This window comes from Ursus arctos, chromosome Y (assembly GCF_023065955.2).
Source record: "Ursus arctos isolate Adak ecotype North America chromosome Y, UrsArc2.0, whole genome shotgun sequence".
In the NCBI taxonomy this organism is placed as follows: Eukaryota; Metazoa; Chordata; class Mammalia; order Carnivora; family Ursidae; genus Ursus; species Ursus arctos.
Genome location: NC_079874.1, coordinates 4789912 through 4813224, shown reverse-complemented (window position 1 = coordinate 4813224; position 23313 = coordinate 4789912).

Below are 23313 nucleotides of genomic sequence, written 5' to 3'. Positions count from 1 at the left end.
CACAAACATCCATCGACTTATTCTTACAGGCATACACAATGTTTTCCCGCCAACACAAACACACACAGAAACACACACTGCCACACTCACAACACAACATTCACACTGGCACTTGGAACTGCCACAACATACTCACATACGTGGTCCCGACACACACATACACAAGAAACACACACAAACACCCATCGACTTTTTCTTAGAAGCATACACTGTGGGGTTCCCCCAAACACACACACACACAGAGACACACACACACTATCACACTCACAACACAGCACTCTCACTGGGTCTCCAGCAGAGCCATCAACACTTGGAACTGCCCTCACACACTCACAAATGTGGATCTGAAACACAATACGCAAGAACACACAAATACACCCATCGACTTTTTCATACAGGCATACACAATGGTTACCGGAAAACACACACACACACACACACACACTGTCACACTCGCAACACAGCACTCACACTGGGCCTCGGCAGAGCCATCAACACTTGGAACTGCCCTAACATACTCACAAACGTTTTCCCGACACACACATACACAAGAAACACACACAAACACCCATGGAATTTTTCTTACAGGCGTACACAGGGGGTTCTGAAACACACACAGACACACACACACTATCACACTCACAACACCGCACTCACACTGGGTCTCCAACACAACCGTCAACACTTGGAACTGCTTTAACATAATCACAAACATGGTCCTGACACACACATATACAAATAACACACACAAACACCCATCGACTTTTTCTTGCATGCATACACAATGGTTTCCTGCAAACACACACACACACACACACACAAAAGTCACACTCACGACAGAGCACTCACATTGGATCTCCAGCAGAGCCATGAACACTTGGAATTACCTTAACATATTCACAAACGTGGTCCCGAAACACACATGCAGAAGAAACACACACAAACACCCTACGACTTTTTCTTACAGACATACACAATGGTATCCAGCAAAACACACACACACACACACATACACAATCACACGCACAACACAGCACTCACACTGGGTCCCCGGCATAGCCATCAACAGTTGGAACTGCCCTAACATACTCACAAACGTGGTCCCGACACACACATACACAAGAAACACACACAAACTCCCATTGACTTTTACTTACAGTCATGCACAATGGTTTCCGCAAACACACACACACACACTATCACACTCACAACACAGCATTCACACTGGCACTTGAATCTGCCCTAACATACAAACAAACGTGGTCCCGACACACACATACACAAGAAACACACACAAACACCCATCAACATTTTGTTACAGGCAGACAGAGTGGGGTTTCCCCAAACACACACACACACACACACACACACTGTCACACTAACAGCACAGTACGCACACTGGGCCTCGGCAGAGCCATCAACACTTGGAACTGCCCTAACATACTCACAAACGTTTTCCCGACACACACATACACAAGAAACACACACAAACACCCATCGACTTTTTCTTACAGGCATACACAACGGTTTCCCGCGAACACACACACACACAGTCACACTTACAACACAGCACTCACAATGGGTATCCAGCAGAACCATCAACACTTGGAACTGCCCTAAAATATTGACAAATGTGGTCGCGACACACACATACACATGAAACTCACACAAACATCCATCGACTTATTCTTACAGGCATACACAATGTTTTCCCGCCAACACAAACACACACAGAAACACACACTGCCACACTCACAACACAGCATTCACACTGGCACTTGGAACTGCCACAACATACTCACATACGTGGTCCCGACACACACATACACAAGAAACACACACAAACACCCATCGACTTTTTCTTAGAAGCATACACTGTGGGGTTCCCCCAAACACACACACACACAGAGACACACACACACTATCACACTCACAACACAGCACTCTCACTGGGTCTCCAGCAGAGCCATCAACACTTGGAACTGCCCTAACATATTCACAAATGTGGTCCCGACACACACATACAGAAGAAACACACACAAACACCCATGGAATTTTTCTTATAGGCATACAGACTGGTTTCCTGCAAACACACACACAGACACGCACACACACTGTCACACTCACAACACACACTCACACTGGATATCCAGCAAACTCGTGAACACTTGGAACTGCCCTCACACACTCAGAAATGTGGATCTGAAACACTATACGCAAGAACACACAAATACACCCATCGACTTTTTCATACAGGCATACACAATGGTTACCCGAAAACACACACACACACACACACTCTCACACTCACACCACAGCACTCACTCTGTACCTCGGCAGAGACATCAACACTTGGAACTGCCCTCACACACTCACAAATGTGGATCTGAAACACAATACGCAAGAACACACAAATACACCCATCGACTTTTTCATACAGGCATACACAATGGTTACCGGAAAACACACACACACACACACACACACTTTCACACTCGCAACACAGCACTCACACTGGGCCTCGGCAGAGCCATCAACACTTGGAACTGCCCTAACATACTCACAAACGTTTTCCCGACACACACATACACAAGAAACACACACAAACACCCATGGAATTTTTCTTACAGGCGTACACAGGGGGTTTTGAAACACACACAGACGCACACACACTATCACACTCACAACACCGCACTCACACTGGGTCTCCAACACAGCCGTCAACACTTGGAACTGCTTTAACATAATCACAAACATGGTCCTGACACACACATATACAAATAACACACACAAACACCCATCGACTTTTTCTTGCAGGCATACACAATGGTTTCCTGCAAACACACACACACACACACACACACACAAAAGTCACACTCACGACAGAGCACTCACATTGGATCTCCAGCAGAGCCATGAACACTTGGAATTACCTTAACATATTCACAAACGTGGTCCCGAAACACACATGCAGAAGAAACACACAAAAACACCCTACGACTTTTTGTTACAGACATACACAATGGTATCCAGCAAAACACACACACACACACACACATACACTATCACACGCACAACACAGCACTCACACTGGGTCCCCGGCATAGCCATCAACAGTTGGAACTGCCCTAACATACTCACAAACGTGGTCCCGACACACACATACAGAAGAAACACACACAAACTCCCATTGACTTTTACTTACAGTCATGCACAAAGGTTTCCGCAAACACACACACACACACTATCACACTCACAACACAGCATTCACACTGGCACTTGAATCTGCCCTAACATACAAACAAACGTGGTCCCGACACACACATACACAAGAAACACACACAAACACCCATCAACATTTTGTTACAGGCAGACAGAGTGGGGTTTCCCCAAACACACACACACACACACACACACACACACTGTCACACTAACAGCACGGTACGCACACTGGGCCTCGGCAGAGCCATCAACACTTGGAACTGCCCTAACATACTCACAAACGTTTTCCCGACACACACATACACAAGAAACACACACAAACACCCATCGACTTTTTCTTACAGGCATACACAACGGTTTCCCGCGAACACACACACACAGAGTCACACTTACAACACAGCACTCACAATGGGTATCCAGCAGAACCATCAACACTTGGAACTGCCCTAAAATATTGACAAATGTGGTCGCGACACACACATACACATGAAACTCACACAAACATCCATCGACTTATTCTTACAGGCATACACAATGTTTTCCCGCCAACACAAACACACACAGAAACACACACTGCCACACTCACAACACAGCATTCACACTGGCACTTGGAACTGCCACAACATACTCACATACGTGGTCCCGACACACACATACACAAGAAACACACACAAACACCCATCGACTTTTTCTTAGAAGCATACACTGTGGGGTTCCCCCAAACACACACACACACACAGAGACACACACACACTATCACACTCACAACACAGCACTCTCACTGGGTCTCCAGCAGAGCCATCAACACTTGGAACTGCCCTAACATATTCACAAATGTGGTCCCGACACACACATACAGAAGAAACACACACAAACACCCATGGAATTATTCTTATAGGCATACAGACTGGTTTCCTGCAAACACACACACAGACACGCACACACACTGTCACACTCACAACACACACTCACACTGGATATACAGCAAACTCATGAACACTTGGAACTGCCCTCACACACTCACAAATGTGGATCTGAAACACAATATGCAAGAACACACAAATACACCCATCGACTTTTTCATACAGGCATACACAATGGTTACCCGAAAACACACACACACACACACACACACACTCTCACACTCACAACACAGCACTCACTCTGTACCTCGGCAGAGACATCAACACTTGGAACTGCCCTAACACACTCACAAATGTGGATCTGAAACACAATATGCAAGAACACACAAATACACCCATCGACTTTTTCATACAGGCATACACAATGGTTACCCGAAAACACACACACACACACACACACTGTCACACTCGCAACACAGCACTCACACTGGGCCTCGGCAGAGCCATCAACACTTGGAACTGCCCTAACATACTCACAAACGTTTTTCCGACACACACATACACAAGAAACACACACAAACACCCATGGAATTTTTCTTACAGGCGTACACAGGGGGTTCTGAAACACACACAGACACACACACACTATCACACTCACAACACCGCACTCACACTGGGTCTCCAACACAGCCGTCAACACTTGGAACTGCTTTAACATAATCACAAACATGGTCCTGACACACACATATACAAATAACACACACAAACACCCATCGACTTTTTCTTGCAGGCATACACAATGGTTTCCTGCAAACACACACACACACACACACACAAAAGTCACACTCACGACAGAGCACTCACATTGGATCTCCAGCAGAGCCATGAACACTTGGAATTACCTTAACATATTCACAAACGTCGTCCCGAAACACACATGCAGAAGAAACACACACAAACACCCTACGACTTTTTCTTACAGACATACACAATGGTATCCAGCAAAACACACACACACACACACACATACACTATCACACGCACAACACAGCACTCACACTGGGTCCCCGGCATAGCCATCAACAGTTGGAACTGCCCTAACATACTCACAAACGTGGTCCCGACACACACATACACAAGAAACACACACAAACTCCCATTGACTTTTACTTACAGTCATGCACAATGGTTTCCGCAAACACACACACACACACTATCACACTCACAACACAGCATTCACACTGGCACTTGAATCTGCCCTAACATACAAACAAACGTGGTCCCGACACACACATACACAAGAAACACACACAAACACCCATCAACATTTTGTTACAGGCAGACAGAGTGGGGTTTCCCCAAACACACACACACACACACACACACACTGTCACACTAACAGCACAGTACGCACACTGGGCCTCGGCAGAGCCATCAACACTTGGAACTGCCCTAACATACTCACAAACGTTTTCCCGACACACACATACACAAGAAACACACACAAACACCCATCGACTTTTTCTTACAGGCATACACAACGGTTTCCCGCGAACACACACACACAGAGTCACACTTACAACACAGCACTCACAATGGGTATCCAGCAGAACCATCAACACTTGGAACTGCCCTAAAATATTGACAAATGTGGTCGCGACACACACATACACATGAAACTCACACAAACATCCATCGACTTATTCTTACAGGCATACACAATGTTTTCCCGCCAACACAAACACACACAGAAACACACACTGCCACACTCACAACACAGCATTCACACTGGCACTTGGAACTGCCACAACATACTCACATACGTGGTCCCGACACACACATACACAAGAAACACACACAAACACCCATCGACTTTTTCTTAGAAGCATACACTGTGGGGTTCCCCCAAACACACACACACACAGAGACACACACACACTATCACACTCACAACACAGCACTCTCACTGGGTCTCCAGCAGAGCCATCAACACTTGGAACTGCCCTAACATATTCACAAATGTGGTCCCGACACACACATACAGAAGAAACACACACAAACACCCATGGAATTTTTCTTATAGGCATACAGACTGGTTTCCTGCAAACACACACACAGACACGCACACACACTGTCTCACTCACAACACACACTCACACTGGATATACAGCAAACTCATGAACACTTGGAACAGCCCTCACACACTCACAAATGTGGATCTGAAACACAATACGCAAGAACACACAAATACACCCATCGACTTTTTCATACAGGCATACACAATGGTTACCCGAAAACACACACACACACACACACACTCTCACACTCACAACACAGCACTCACTCTGTACCTCGGCAGAGACATCAACACTTGGAACTGCCCTCACACACTCACAAATGTGGATCTGAAACACATTACGCAAGAACACACAAATACACCCATCGACTTTTACATACAGGCATACACAATGGTTACCGGAAAACACACACACACACACACACACACACTGTCACACTCGCAACACAGCACTCACACTGGGCCTCGGCAGAGCCATCAACACTTGGAACTGCCCTAACATACTCACAAACGTTTTCCCGACACACACATACACAAGAAACACACACAAACACCCATGGAATTTTTCTTACAGGCGTACACAGGGGGTTCTGAAACACACACAGACACACACACACTATCACACTCACAACACAGCACTCACACTGGGTCTCCAACACAGCCGTCAACACTTGGAACTGCTTTAACATAATCACAAACATGGTCCTGACACACACATATACAAATAACACACACAAACACCCATCGACTTTTTCTTGCAGGCATACACAATGGTTTCCTGCAAACACACACACACACACACACACACAAAAGGCACACTCACGACAGAGCACTCACATTGGATCTCCAGCAGAGCCATGAACACTTGGAATTACCTTAACATATTCACAAACGTGGTCCCGAAACACACATGCAGAAGAAACACACAAAAACACCCTACGACTTTTTCTTACAGACATACACAATGGTATCCAGCAAAACACACACACACACACACATACACAATCACACGCACAACACAGCACTCACACTGGGTCCCCGGCATAGCCATCAACAGTTGGAACTGCCCTAACATACTCACAAACGTGGTCCCGACACACACATACACAAGAATCACACACAAACTCCCATTGACTTTTACTTACAGTCACGCACAATGGTTTCCGCAAACACACACACACACACACTATCACACTCACAACACAGCATTCACACTGGCACTTGAATCTGCCCTAACATACAAACAAACGTGGTCCCGACACACACATACACAAGAAACACACACAAACACCCATCAACATTTTGTTACAGGCAGACAGAGTGGGGTTTCCCCAAACACACACACACACACACACACACACACACACTGTCACACTAACAGCACAGTACGCACCCTGGGCCTCGGCAGAGCCATCAACACTTGGAACTGCCCTAACATACTCACAAACGTTTTCCCGACACACACATACACAAGAAACACACACAAACACCCATCGACTTTTTCTTACAGGCATACACAACGGTTTCCCGCGAACACACACACACACAGTCACACTTACAACACAGCACTCACAATGGGTATCCAGCAGAACCATCAACACTTGGAACTGCCCTAAAATATTGACAAATGTGGTCGCGACACACACATACACATGAAACTCACACAAACATCCATCGACTTATTCTTACAGGCATACACAATGTTTTCCCGCCAACACAAACACACACAGAAACACACACTGCCACACTCACAACACAGCATTCACACTGGCACTTGGAACTGCCACAACATACTCACATACGTGGACCCGACACACACATACACAAGAAACACACACAAACACCCATCGACTTTTTCTTAGAAGCATACACTGTGGGGTTCCCCCAAACACACACACACACAGAGACACACACACACTATCACACTCACAACACAGCACTCTCCCTGGGTCTCCAGCAGAGCCATCAACACTTGGTACTGCCCTAACATATTCACAAATGTGGTCCCGACACACACATAAGAAGAAACACACACAAACACCCATGGAATTTTTCTTATAGGCATACAGACTGGTTTCCTGCAAACACACACACAGACACGCACACACACTGTCACACTCACAACACACACTCACACTGGATATCCAGCAAACTCGTGAACACTTGGAACTGCCCTCACACACTCACAAATGTGGATCTGAAACACAATACGCAAGAACACACAAATACACCCATCGACTTTTTCATACAGGCATACACAATGGTTACCCGAAAACACACACACACACAAACACACACACACTGTCACACTCGCAACACAGCACTCACACTGGGCCTCGGCAGAGCCATCAACACTTGGAACTGCCCTAACATACTCACAAACGTTTTCCCGACACACACATACACAAGAAACACACACAAACACCCATGGAATTTTTCTTACAGGCGTACACAGGGGGTTCTGAAACACACACAGACACACACACACTATCACACTCACAACACCGCACTCACACTGGGTCTCCAACACAGCCGTCAACACTTGGAACTGCTTTAACATAATCACAAACATGGTCCTGACACACACATATACAAATAACACACACAAACACCCATCGACTTTTTCTTGTAGGCATACACAATGGTTTCCTGCAAACACACACACACACACACACACACAAAAGTCACACTCACGACAGAGCACTCACATTGGATCTCCAGCAGAGCCATGAACACTTGGAATTACCTTAACATATTCACAAACGTGGTCCCGAAACACACATGCAGAAGAAACACACAAAAACACCCTACGACTTTTTCTTACAGACATACACAATGGTATCCAGCTAAACACACACACACACACACACACATACACTATCACACGCACAACACAGCACTCACACTGGGTCCCCGGCATAGCCATCACCAGTTGGAACTGCCCTAACATACTCACAAACGTGGTCCCGACACACACATACACAAGAAACACACACAAACTCCCATTGACTTTTACTTACAGTCATGCACAATGGTTTCCGCAAACACACACACACACACTATCACACTCACAACACAGCATTCACACTGGCACTTGAATCTGCCCTAACATACAAACAAACGTGGTCCCGACACACACATACACAAGAAACACACACAAACACCCATCAACATTTTGTTACAGGCAGACAGAGTGGGGTTTCCCCAAACACACACACACACACACACACACACACTGTCACACTAACAGCACAGTACGCACACTGGGCCTCGGCAGAGCCATCAACACTTGGAACTGCCCTAACATACTCACAAACGTTTTCCCGACACACACATACACAAGAAACACACACAAACACCCATTGACTTTTTCTTACAGGCATACACAACGGTTTCCCGCGAACACACACACACACAGTCACACTTACAACACAGCACTCACAATGGGTATCCAGCAGAAGCATCAACACTTGGAACTGCCCTAAAATATTGACAAATGTGGTCGCGACACGCACATACACATGAAACTCACACAAACATCCATCGACTTATTCTTACAGGCATACACAATGTTTTCCCGCCAACACAAACACACACAGAAACACACACTGCCACACTCACAACACAGCATTCACACTGGCACTTGGAACTGCCACAACATACTCACATACGTGGTCCCGACACACACATACACAAGAAACACACACAAACACCCATCGACTTTTTCTTAGAAGCATACACTGTGGGGTTCCCCCAAACACACACACACACACAGACACACACACACTGTCACACTCACAACACAGCACTCTCACTGGGTCTCCAGCAGAGCCATCAACACTTGGAACTGCCCTAACATATTCACAAATGTGGTCCCGACACACACATACAGAAGAAACACACACAAACACCCATGGAATTTTTCTTATAGGCATACAGACTGGTTTCCTGCAAACACACACACAGACACGCACACACACTGTCACACTCACAACACACACTCACACTGGATATCCAGCAAACTCATGAACACTTGGAACTGCCCTCACACACTCACAAATGTGGATCTGAAACACAATATGCAAGAACACACAAATACACCCATCGACTTTTTCATACAGGCATACACAATGGTTACCCGAAAACACACACACACACACACACACACTCTCACACTCACAACACAGCACTCACTCTGTACCTCGGCAGAGACATCAACACTTGGAACTGCCCTCACACACTCACAAATGTGGATCTGAAACACAATACGCAAGAACACACAAATACACCCATCGACTTTTTCATACAGGCATACACAATGGTTACCGGAAAACACACACACACACACACACACACTGTCACACTCGCAACACAGCACTCACACTGGGCCTCGGCAGAGCCATCAACACTTGGAACTGCCCTAACATACTCACAAACGTTTTCCCGACACACACATACACAAGAAACACACACAAACACCCATGGAATTTTTCTTACAGGCGTACACAGGGGGTTCTGAAACACACACAGACACACACACACTATCACACTCACAACACCGCACTCACACTGGGTCTCCAACACAGCCGTCAACACTTGGAACTGCTTTAACATAATCACAAACATGGTCCTGACACACACATATACAAATAACACACACAAACACCCATCGACTTTTTCTTGCAGGCATACACAATGGTTTCCTGCAAACACACACACACACACACACACACAAAAGTCACACGACAGAGCACTCACATTGGATCTCCAGCAGAGCCATGAACACTTGGAATTACCTTAACATATTCACAAACGTGGTCCCGAAACACACATGCAGAAGAAACACACACAAACACCCTACGACTTTTTCTTACAGACATACACAATGGTATCCAGGAAAACACACACACACACACACACACATACACTATCACACGCACAACACAGCACTCACACTGGGTCCCCAGCATAGCCATCAACAGTTGGAACTGCCCTAACATACTCACAAACGTGGTCCCGACACACACATACAGAAGAAACACACACAAACTCCCATTGACTTTTACTTACAGTCATGCACAATGGTTTCCGCAAACACACACACACACACACTATCACACTCACAACACAGCATTCACACTGGCACTTGAATCTGCCCTAACATACAAACAAACGTGGTCCCGACACACACATACACAAGAAACACACACAAACACCCATCAACATTTTGTTACAGGCAGACAGAGTGGGGTTTCCCCAAACACACACACACACACACACACACACACACACACACTGTCACACTAACAGCACAGTACGCACCCTGGGCCTCGGCAGAGCCATCAACACTTGGAACTGCCCTAACATACTCACAAACGTTTTCCCGACACACACATACACAAGAAACACACACAAACACCCATCGACTTTTTCTTACAGGCATACACAACGGTTTCCCGCGAACACACACACACACAGTCACACTTACAACACAGCACTCACAATGGGTATCCAGCAGAACCATCAACACTTGGAACTGCCCTAAAATATTGACAAATGTGGTCGCGACACACACATACACATGAAACTCACACACACATCCATCGACTTATTCTTACAGGCATACACAATGTTTTCCCGCCAACACAAACACACACAGAAACACACACTGCCACACTCACAACACAGCATTCACACTGGCACTTGGAACTGCCACAACATACTCACATACGTGGTCCCGACACACACATACACAAGAAACACACACAAACACCCATCGACTTTTTCTTAGAAGCATACACTGTGGGGTTCCCCCAAACACACACACACACAGAGACACACACACACTATCACACTCACAACACAGCACTCTCACTGGGTCTCCAGCAGAGCCATCAACACTTGGAACTGCCCTCACACACTCACAAATGTGGATCTGAAACACAATACGCAAGAACACACAAATACACCCATCGACTTTTTCATACAGGCATACACAATGGTTACCGGAAAACACACACACACACACACACACACACTGTCACACTCGCAACACAGCACTCACACTGGGCCTCGGCAGAGCCATCAACGCTTGGAACTGCCCTAACATACTCACAAACGTTTTCCCGACACACACATACACAAGAAACACACACAAACACCCATGGAATTTTTCTTACAGGCATACACAGGGGGTTCTGAAACACACACAGACACACACACACTACCACACTCACAACACCGCACTCACACTGGGTCTCCAACACAGCCGTCAACACTTGGAACTGCTTTAACATAATCACAAACATGGTCCTGACACACACATATACAAATAACACACACAAACACCCATCGACTTTTTCTTGCAGGCATACACAATGGTTTCCTGCAAACACACACACACACACACACAAAAGTCACACTCACGACAGAGCACTCACATTGGATCTCCAGCAGAGCCATGAACACTTGGAATTACCTTAACATATTCACAAACGTGGTCCCAAAACACACATGCAGAAGAAACACACACAAACACCCTACGACTTTTTCTTACAGACATACACAATGGTATCCAGCAAAACACACACACACACACACATACACAATCACACGCACAACACAGCACTCACACTGGGTCCCCGGCATAGCCATCAACAGTTGGAACTGCCCTAACATACTCACAAACGTGGTCCCGACACACACATACACAAGAAACACACACAAACTCCCATTGACTTTTACTTACAGTCATGCTCAATGGTTTCCGCAAACACACACACACACACACTATCACACTCACAACACAGCATTCACACTGGCACTTGAATCTGCCCGAACATACAAACAAACGTGGTCCCGACACACACATACACAAGAAACACACACAAACACCCATCAACATTTTGTTAGAGGCAGACAGAGTGGGGTTTCCCCAAACACACACACACACACATACACACACACACTGTCACACTAACAGCACAGTACGCACACTGGGCCTCGGCAGAGCCATCAACACTTGGAACTGCCCTAACATACTCACAAACGTTTTCCCGACACACACATACACAAGAAACACACACAAACACCCATCGACTTTTTCTTACAGGCATACACAACGGTTTCCCGCGAACACACACACACACAGTCACACTTACAACACAGCACTCACAATGGGTATCCAGCAGAACCATCAACACTTGGAACTGCCCTAAAATATTGACAAATGTGGTCGCGACACACACATACACATGAAACTCACACACACATCCATCGACTTATTCTTACAGGCATACACAATGTTTTCCCGCCAACACAAACACACACAGAAACACACACTGCCACACTCACAACACAGCATTCACACTGGCACTTGGAACTGCCACAACATACTCACATACGTGGTCCCGACACACACATACACAAGAAACACACACAAACACCCATCGACTTTTTCTTAGAAGCATACACTGTGGGGTTCCCCCAAACACACACACACACAGAGACACACACACACTATCACACTCACAACACAGCACTCTCCCTGGGTCTCCAGCAGAGCCATCAACACTTGGAACTGCCCTAACATATTCACAAATGTGGTCCCGACACACACATACAGAAGAAACACACACAAACACCCATGGAATTTTTCTTATAGGCATACAGACTGGTTTCCTGCAAACACACACACAGACACGCACACACACTGTCACACTCACAACACACACTCACACTGGATATCCAGCAAACTCATGAACACTTGGAACTGCCCTCACACACTCACAAATGTGGATCTGAAACACAATACGCAAGAACACACAAATACACCCATCGACTTTTTCATACAGGCATACACAATGGTTACCCGAAAACACACACACACACACACACACTCTCACACTCACAACACAGCACTCACTCTGTACCTCGGCAGAGACATCAACACTTGGAACTGCCCTCACACACTCACAAATGTGGATCTGAAACACAATACGCAAGAACACACAAATACACCCATCGACTTTTTCATACAGGCATACACAATGGTTACCGGAAAACACACACACACACACACACACTGTCACACTCGCAACACAGCACTCACACTGGGCCTCGGCAGAGCCATCAACACTTGGAACTGCCCTAACATACTCACAAACGTTTTCCCGACACACACATACACAAGAAACACACACAAACACCCATGGAATTTTTCTTACAGGCGTACACAGGGGGTTCTGAAACACACACAGACACACACACACTATCACACTCACAACACCGCACTCACACTGGGTCTCCAACACAGCCGTCAACACTTGGAACTGCTTTAACATAATCACAAACATGGTCCTGACACACACATATACAAATAACACACACAAACACCCATCGACTTTTTCTTGCAGGCATACACAATGGTTTCCTGCAAACACACACACACACACACACACACACAAAAGTCACACTCACGACAGAGCACTCACATTGGATCTCCAGCAGAGCCATGAACACTTGGAATTACCTTAACATATTCACAAACGTGGTCCCGAAACACACATGCAGAAGAAACACACAAAAACACCCTACGACTTTTTGTTACAGACATACACAATGGTATCCAGCAAAACACACACACACACACACACATACACTATCACACGCACAACACAGCACTCACACTGGGTCCCCGGCATAGCCATCAACAGTTGGAACTGCCCTAACATACTCACAAACGTGGTCCCGATACACACATACACAAGAAACACACACAAACTCCCATTGACTTTTACTTACAGTCATGCACAATGCTTTCCGCAAACACACACACACACACTATCACACTCACAAAACAGCATTCACACTGGCACTTGAATCTGCCCGAACATACAAACAAACGTGGTCCCGACACACACATACACAAGAAACACACACAAACACCCATCAACTTTTTGTTACAGGCAGACAGAGTGGGGTTTCCACAAACACACACACACACACACACACACACACACTGTCACACTAACAGCACAGTACGCACACTGGGCCTCGGCAGAGCCATCAACACTTGGAACTGCCCTAACATACTCACAAACGTTTTCCCGACACACACATACACAAGAAACACACACAAACACCCATTGACTTTTTCTTACAGGCATACACAACGGTTTCCCGCGAACACACACACACACAGTCACACTTACAACACAGCACTCACAATGGGTATCCAGCAGAAGCATCAACACTTGGAACTGCCCTAAAATATTGACAAATGTGGTCGCGACACGCACATACACATGAAACTCACACAAACATCCATCGACTTATTCTTACAGGCATACACAATGTTTTCCCGCCAACACAAACACACACAGAAACACACACTGCCACACTCACAACACAGCATTCACACTGGCACTTGGAACTGCCACAACATACTCACATACGTGGTCCCGACACACACATACACAAGAAACACACACAAACACCCATCGACTTTTTCTTAGAAGCATACACTGTGGGGTTCCCCCAAACACACACACACACAGAGACACACACACACTGTCACACTCACAACACAGCACTCTCACTGGGTCTCCAGCAGAGCCATCAACACTTGGAACTGCCCTAACATATACACAAATGTGGTCCCGACACACACATACAGAAGAAACACACACAAACACCCATGGAATTTTTCTTATAGGCATACAGACTGGTTTCCTGCAAACACACACACAGACACGCACACACACTGTCACACTCACAACACACACTCACACTGGATATCCAGCAAACTCATGAACACTTGGAACTGCCCTCACACACTCACAAATGTGGATCTGAAACACAATATGCAAGAACACACAAATACACCCATCGACTTTTTCATACAGGCATACACAATGGTTACCCGAAAACACACACACACACACACACACACTCTCACACTCACAACACAGCACTCACTCTGTACCTCGGCAGAGACATCAACACTTGGAACTGCCCTCACACACTCACAAATGTGGATCTGAAACACAATACGCAAGAACACACAAATACACCCATCGACTTTTTCATACAGGCATACACAATGGTTACCGGAAAACACACACACACACACACACACACACTGTCACACTCGCAACACAGCACTCACACTGGGCCTCGGCAGAGCCATCAACACTTGGAACTGCCCTAACATACTCACAAACGTTTTCCCGACACACACATACACAAGAAACACACACAAACACCCATGGAATTTTTCTTACAGGCGTACACAGGGGGTTCTGAAACACACACAGACACACACACACTATCACACTCACAACACCGCACTCACACTGGGTCTCCAACACAGCCGTCAACACTTGGAACTGCTTTAACATAATCACAAACATGGTCCTGACACACACATATACAAATAACACACACAAACACCCATCGACTTTTTCTTGCAGGCATACACAATGGTTTCCTGCAAACACACACACACACACACACACACAAAAGTCACACGACAGAGCACTCACATTGGATCTCCAGCAGAGCCATGAACACTTGGAATTACCTTAACATATTCACAAACGTGGTCCCGAAACACACATGCAGAAGAAACACACACAAACACCCTACGACTTTTTCTTACAGACATACACAATGGTATCCAGGAAAACACACACACACACACACACATACACTATCACACGCACAACACAGCACTCACACTGGGTCCCCAGCATAGCCATCAACAGTTGGAACTGCCCTAACATAGTCACAAACGTGGTCCCGACACACACATACACAAGAAACACACACAAACTCCCATTGACTTTTACTTACAGTCATGCACAATGGTTTCCGCAAACACACACACACACACACTATCACACTCACAACACAGCATTCACACTGGCACTTGAATCTGCCCTAACATACAAACAAACGTGGTCCCGACACACACATACACAAGAAACACACACAAACACCCATCAACATTTTGTTACAGGCAGACAGAGTGGGGTTTCCCCAAACACACACACACACACACACACACACACACACACACTGTCACACTAACAGCACAGTACGCACCCTGGGCCTCGGCAGAGCCATCAACACTTGGAACTGCCCTAACATACTCACAAACGTTTTCCCGACACACACATACACAAGAAACACACACAAACACCCATCGACTTTTTCTTACAGGCATACACAACGGTTTCCCGCGAACACACACACACACAGTCACACTTACAACACAGCACTCACAATGGGTATCCAGCAGAACCATCAACACTTGGAACTGCCCTAAAATATTGACAAATGTGGTCGCGACACACACATACACATGAAACTCACACACACATCCATCGACTTATTCTTACAGGCATACACAATGTTTTCCCGCCAACACAAACACACACAGAAACACACACTGCCACACTCACAACACAGCATTCACACTGGCACTTGGAACTGCCACAACATACTCACATACGTGGTCCCGACACACACATACACAAGAAACACACACAAACACCCATCGACTTTTTCTTAGAAGCATACACTGTGGGGTTCCCCCAAACACACACACACACAGAGACACACACACACTATCACACTCACAACACAGCACTCTCACTGGGTCTCCAGCAGAGCCATCAACACTTGGAACTGCCCTCACACACTCACAAATGTGGATCTGAAACACAATACGCAAGAACACACAAATACACCCATCGACTTTTTCATACAGGCATACACAATGGTTACCGGAAAACACACACACACACACACACACACACTGTCACACTCGCAACACAGCACTCACACTGGGCCTCGGCAGAGCCATCAACGCTTGGAACTGCCCTAACATACTCACAAACGTTTTCCCGACACACACATACACAAGAAACACACACAAACACCCATGGAATTTTTCTTACAGGCATACACAGGGGGTTCTGAAACACACACAGACACACACACACTATCACACTCACAACACCGCACTCACACTGGGTCTCCAACACAGCCGTCAACACTTGGAACTGCTTTAACATAATCACAAACATGGTCCTGACACACACATATACAAATAACACACACAAACACCCATCGACTTTTTCTTGCAGGCATACACAATGGTTTCCTGCAAACACACACACACACACACACAAAAGTCACACTCACGACAGAGCACTCACATTGGATCTCCAGCAGAGCCATGAACACTTGGAATTACCTTAACATATTCACAAACGTGGTCCCAAAACACACATGCAGAAGAAACACACACAAACACCCTACGACTTTTTCTTACAGACATACACAATGGTATCCAGCAAAACACACACACACACACACATACACAATCACACGCACAACACAGCACTCACACTGGGTCCCCGGCATAGCCATCAACAGTTGGAACTGCCCTACCATACTCACAAACGTGGTCCCGACACACACATACACAAGAAACACACACAAACTCCCATTGACTTTTACTTACAGTCATGCTCAATGGTTTCCGCAAACACACACACACACACACTATCACACTCACAACACAGCATTCACACTGGCACTTGAATCTGCCCTAACATACAAACAAACGTGGTCCCGACACACACATACACAAGAAACACACACAAACACCCATCAACATTTTGTTACAGGCAGACAGAGTGGGGTTTCCCCAAACACACACACACACACATACACACACACACTGTCACACTAACAGCACAGTACGCACACTGGGCCTCGGCAGAGCCTTCAACACTTGGAACTGCCCTAACATACTCACAAACGTTTTCCCGACACACACATACACAAGAAACACACACAAACACCCATCGACTTTTTCTTACAGGCATACACAACGGTTTCCCGCGAACACACACACACACAGTCACACTTACAACACAGCACTCACAATGGGTATCCAGCAGAACCATCAACACTTGGAACTGCCCTAAAATATTGACAAATGTGGTCGCGACACACACATACACATGAAACTCACACACACATCCATCGACTTATTCTTACAGGCATACACAATGTTTTCCCGCCAACACAAACACACACAGAAACACACACTGCCACACTCACAACACAGCATTCACACTGGCACTTGGAACTGCCACAACATACTCACATACGTGGACCCGACACACACATACACAAGAAACACACACAAACACCCATCGACTTTTTCTTAGAAGCATACACTGTGGGGTTCCCCCAAACACACACACACACAGAGACACACACACACTATCACACTCACAACACAGCACTCTCCCTGGGTCTCCAGCAGAGCCATCAACACTTGGAACTGCCCTAACATATTCACAAATGTGGTCCCGACACACACATACAGAAGAAACACACACAAACACCCATGGAATTTTTCTTATAGGCATACAGACTGGTTTCCTGCAAACACACACACAGACACGCACACACACTGTCACACTCACAACACACACTCACACTGGATATCCAGCAAACTCGTGAACACTTGGAACTGCCCTCACACACTCACAAATGTGGATCTGAAACACAATACGCAAGAACACACAAATACACCCATCGACTTTTTCATACAGGCATACACAATGGTTACCCGAAAACACACACACACACACACACACACACTCTCACACTCACAACACAGCACTCACTCTGTACCTCGGCAGAGACATCAACACTTGGAACTGCCCTCACACACTCACAAATGTGGATCTGAAACACAATACGCAAGAACACACAAATACACCCATCGACTTTTTCATACAGGCATACACAATGGTTACCGGAAAACACACACACACACACACACACACACTGTCACACTCGCAACACAGCACTCACACTGGGCCTCGGCAGAGCCATCAACACTTGGAACTGCCCTAACATACTCACAAACGTTTTCCCGACACACACATACACAAGAAACACACACAAACACCCATGGAATTTTTCTTACAGGCGTACACAGGGGGTTCTGAAACACACACAGACACACACACACTATCACACTCACAACACCGCACTCACACTGGGTCTCCAACACAGCCGTCAACACTTGGAACTGCTTTAACATAATCACAAACATGGTCCTGACACACACATATACAAATAACACACACAAACACCCATCGACTTTTTCTTGCAGGCATACACAATGGTTTCCTGCAAACACACACACACACACACACACAAAAGTCACACTCACGACAGAGCACTCACATTGGATCTCCAGCAGAGCCATGAACACTTGGAATTACCTTAACATATTCACAAACGTGGTCCCAAAACACACATGCAGAAGAAACACACACAAACACCCTACGACTTTTTCTTACAGACATACACAATGGTATCCAGCAAAACACACACACACACACACATACACAATCACACGCACAACACAGCACTCACACTGGGTCCCCGGCATAGCCATCAACAGTTGGAACTTCCCTAACATACTCACAAACGTGGTCCCGACACACACATACACAAGAAACACACACAAACTCCCATTGACTTTTACTTACAGTCATGCACAATGGTTTCCGCAAACACACACACACACACTATCACACTCACAACACAGCATTCACACTGGCACTTGAATCTGCCCTAACATACAAACAAACGTGGTCCCGACACACACATACACAAGAAACACACACAAACACCCATCAACATTTTGTTACAGGCAGACAGAGTGGGGTTTCCCCAAACACACACACACACACACACACACACACTGTCACACTAACAGCACAGTACGCACACTGGGCCTCGGCAGAGCCATCAACACTTGGAACTGCCCTAACATACTCACAAACGTTTTCCCGACACACACATACACAAGAAACACACACAAACACCCATTGACTTTTTCTTACAGGCATACACAACGGTTTCCCGCGAACACACACACACACAGTCACACTTACAACACAGCACTCACAATGGGTATCCAGCAGAAGCATCAACACTTGGAACTGCCCTAAAATATTGACAAATGTGGTCGCGACACGCACATACACATGAAACTCACACAAACATCCATCGACTTATTCTTACAGGCATACACAATGTTTTCCCGCCAACACAAACACACACAGAAACACACACTGCCACACTCACAACACAGCATTCACACTGGCACTTGGAACTGCCACAACATACTCACATACGTGGTCCCGACACACACATACACAAGAAACACACACAAACACCCATCGACTTTTTCTTAGAAGCATACACTGTGGGGTTCCCCCAAACACACACACACACACAGACACACACACACTGTCACACTCACAACACAGCACTCTCACTGGGTCTCCAGCAGAGCCATCAACACTTGGAACTGCCCTAACATATTCACAAATGTGGTCCCGACACACACATACAGAAGAAACACACACAAACACCCATGGAATTTTTCTTATAGGCATACAGACTGGTTTCCTGCAAACACACACACAGACACGCACACACACTGTCACACTCACAACACACACTCACACTGGATATCCAGCAAACTCATGAACACTTGGAACTGCCCTCACACACTCACAAATGTGGATCTGAAACACAATATGCAAGAACACACAAATACACCCATCGACTTTTTCATACAGGCATACACAATGGTTACCCGAAAACACACACACACACACACACACACACTCTCACACTCACAACACAGCACTCACTCTGTACCTCGGCAGAGACATCAACACTTGGAACTGCCCTCACACACTCACAAATGTGGATCTGAAACACAATACGCAAGAACACACAAATACACCCATCGACTTTTTCATACAGGCATACACAATGGTTACCGGAAAACACACACACACACACACACTGTCACACTCGCAACACAGCACTCACACTGGGCCTCGGCAGAGCCATCAACACTTGGAACTGCCCTAACATACTCACAAACGTTTTCCCGACACACACATACACAAGAAACACACACAAACACCCATGGAATTTTTCTTACAGGCGTACACAGGGGGTTCTGAAACACACACAGACACACACACACTATCACACTCACAACACCGCACTCACACTGGGTCTCCAACACAGCCGTCAACACTTGGAACTGCTTTAACATAATCACAAACATGGTCCTGACACACACATATACAAATAACACACACAAACACCCATCGACTTTTTCTTGCAGGCATACACAATGGTTTCCTGCAAACACACACACACACACACACACACACAAAAGTCACACGACAGAGCACTCACATTGGATCTCCAGCAGAGCCATGAACACTTGGAATTACCTTAACATATTCACAAACGTGGTCCCGAAACACACATGCAGAAGAAACACACACAAACACCCTACGACTTTTTCTTACAGACATACACAATGGTATCCAGGAAAACACACACACACACACACACATACACTATCACACGCACAACACAGCACTCACACTGGGTCCCCAGCATAGCCATCAACAGTTGGAACTGCCCTAACATACTCACAAACGTGGTCCCGACACACACATACACAAGAAACACACACAAACTCCCATTGACTTTTACTTACAGTCATGCACAATGGTTTCCGCAAACACACACACACACACACTATCACACTCACAACACAGCATTCACACTGGCACTTGAATCTGCCCTAACATACAAACAAACGTGGTCCCGACACACACATACACAAGAAACACACACAAACACCCATCAACATTTTGTTACAGGCAGACAGAGTGGGGTTTCCCCAAACACACACACACACACACACACACACACACACAGTCACACTAACAGCACAGTACGCACCCTGGGCCTCGGCAGAGCCATCAACACTTGGAACTGCCCTAACATACTCACAAACGTTTTCCCGACACACACATACACAAGAAACACACACAAACACCCATCGACTTTTTCTTACAGGCATACACAACGGTTTCCCGCGAACACACACACACACAGTCACACTTACAACACAGCACTCACAATGGGTATCCAGCAGAACCATCAACACTTGGAACTGCCCTAAAATATTGACAAATGTGGTCGCGACACACACATACACATGAAACT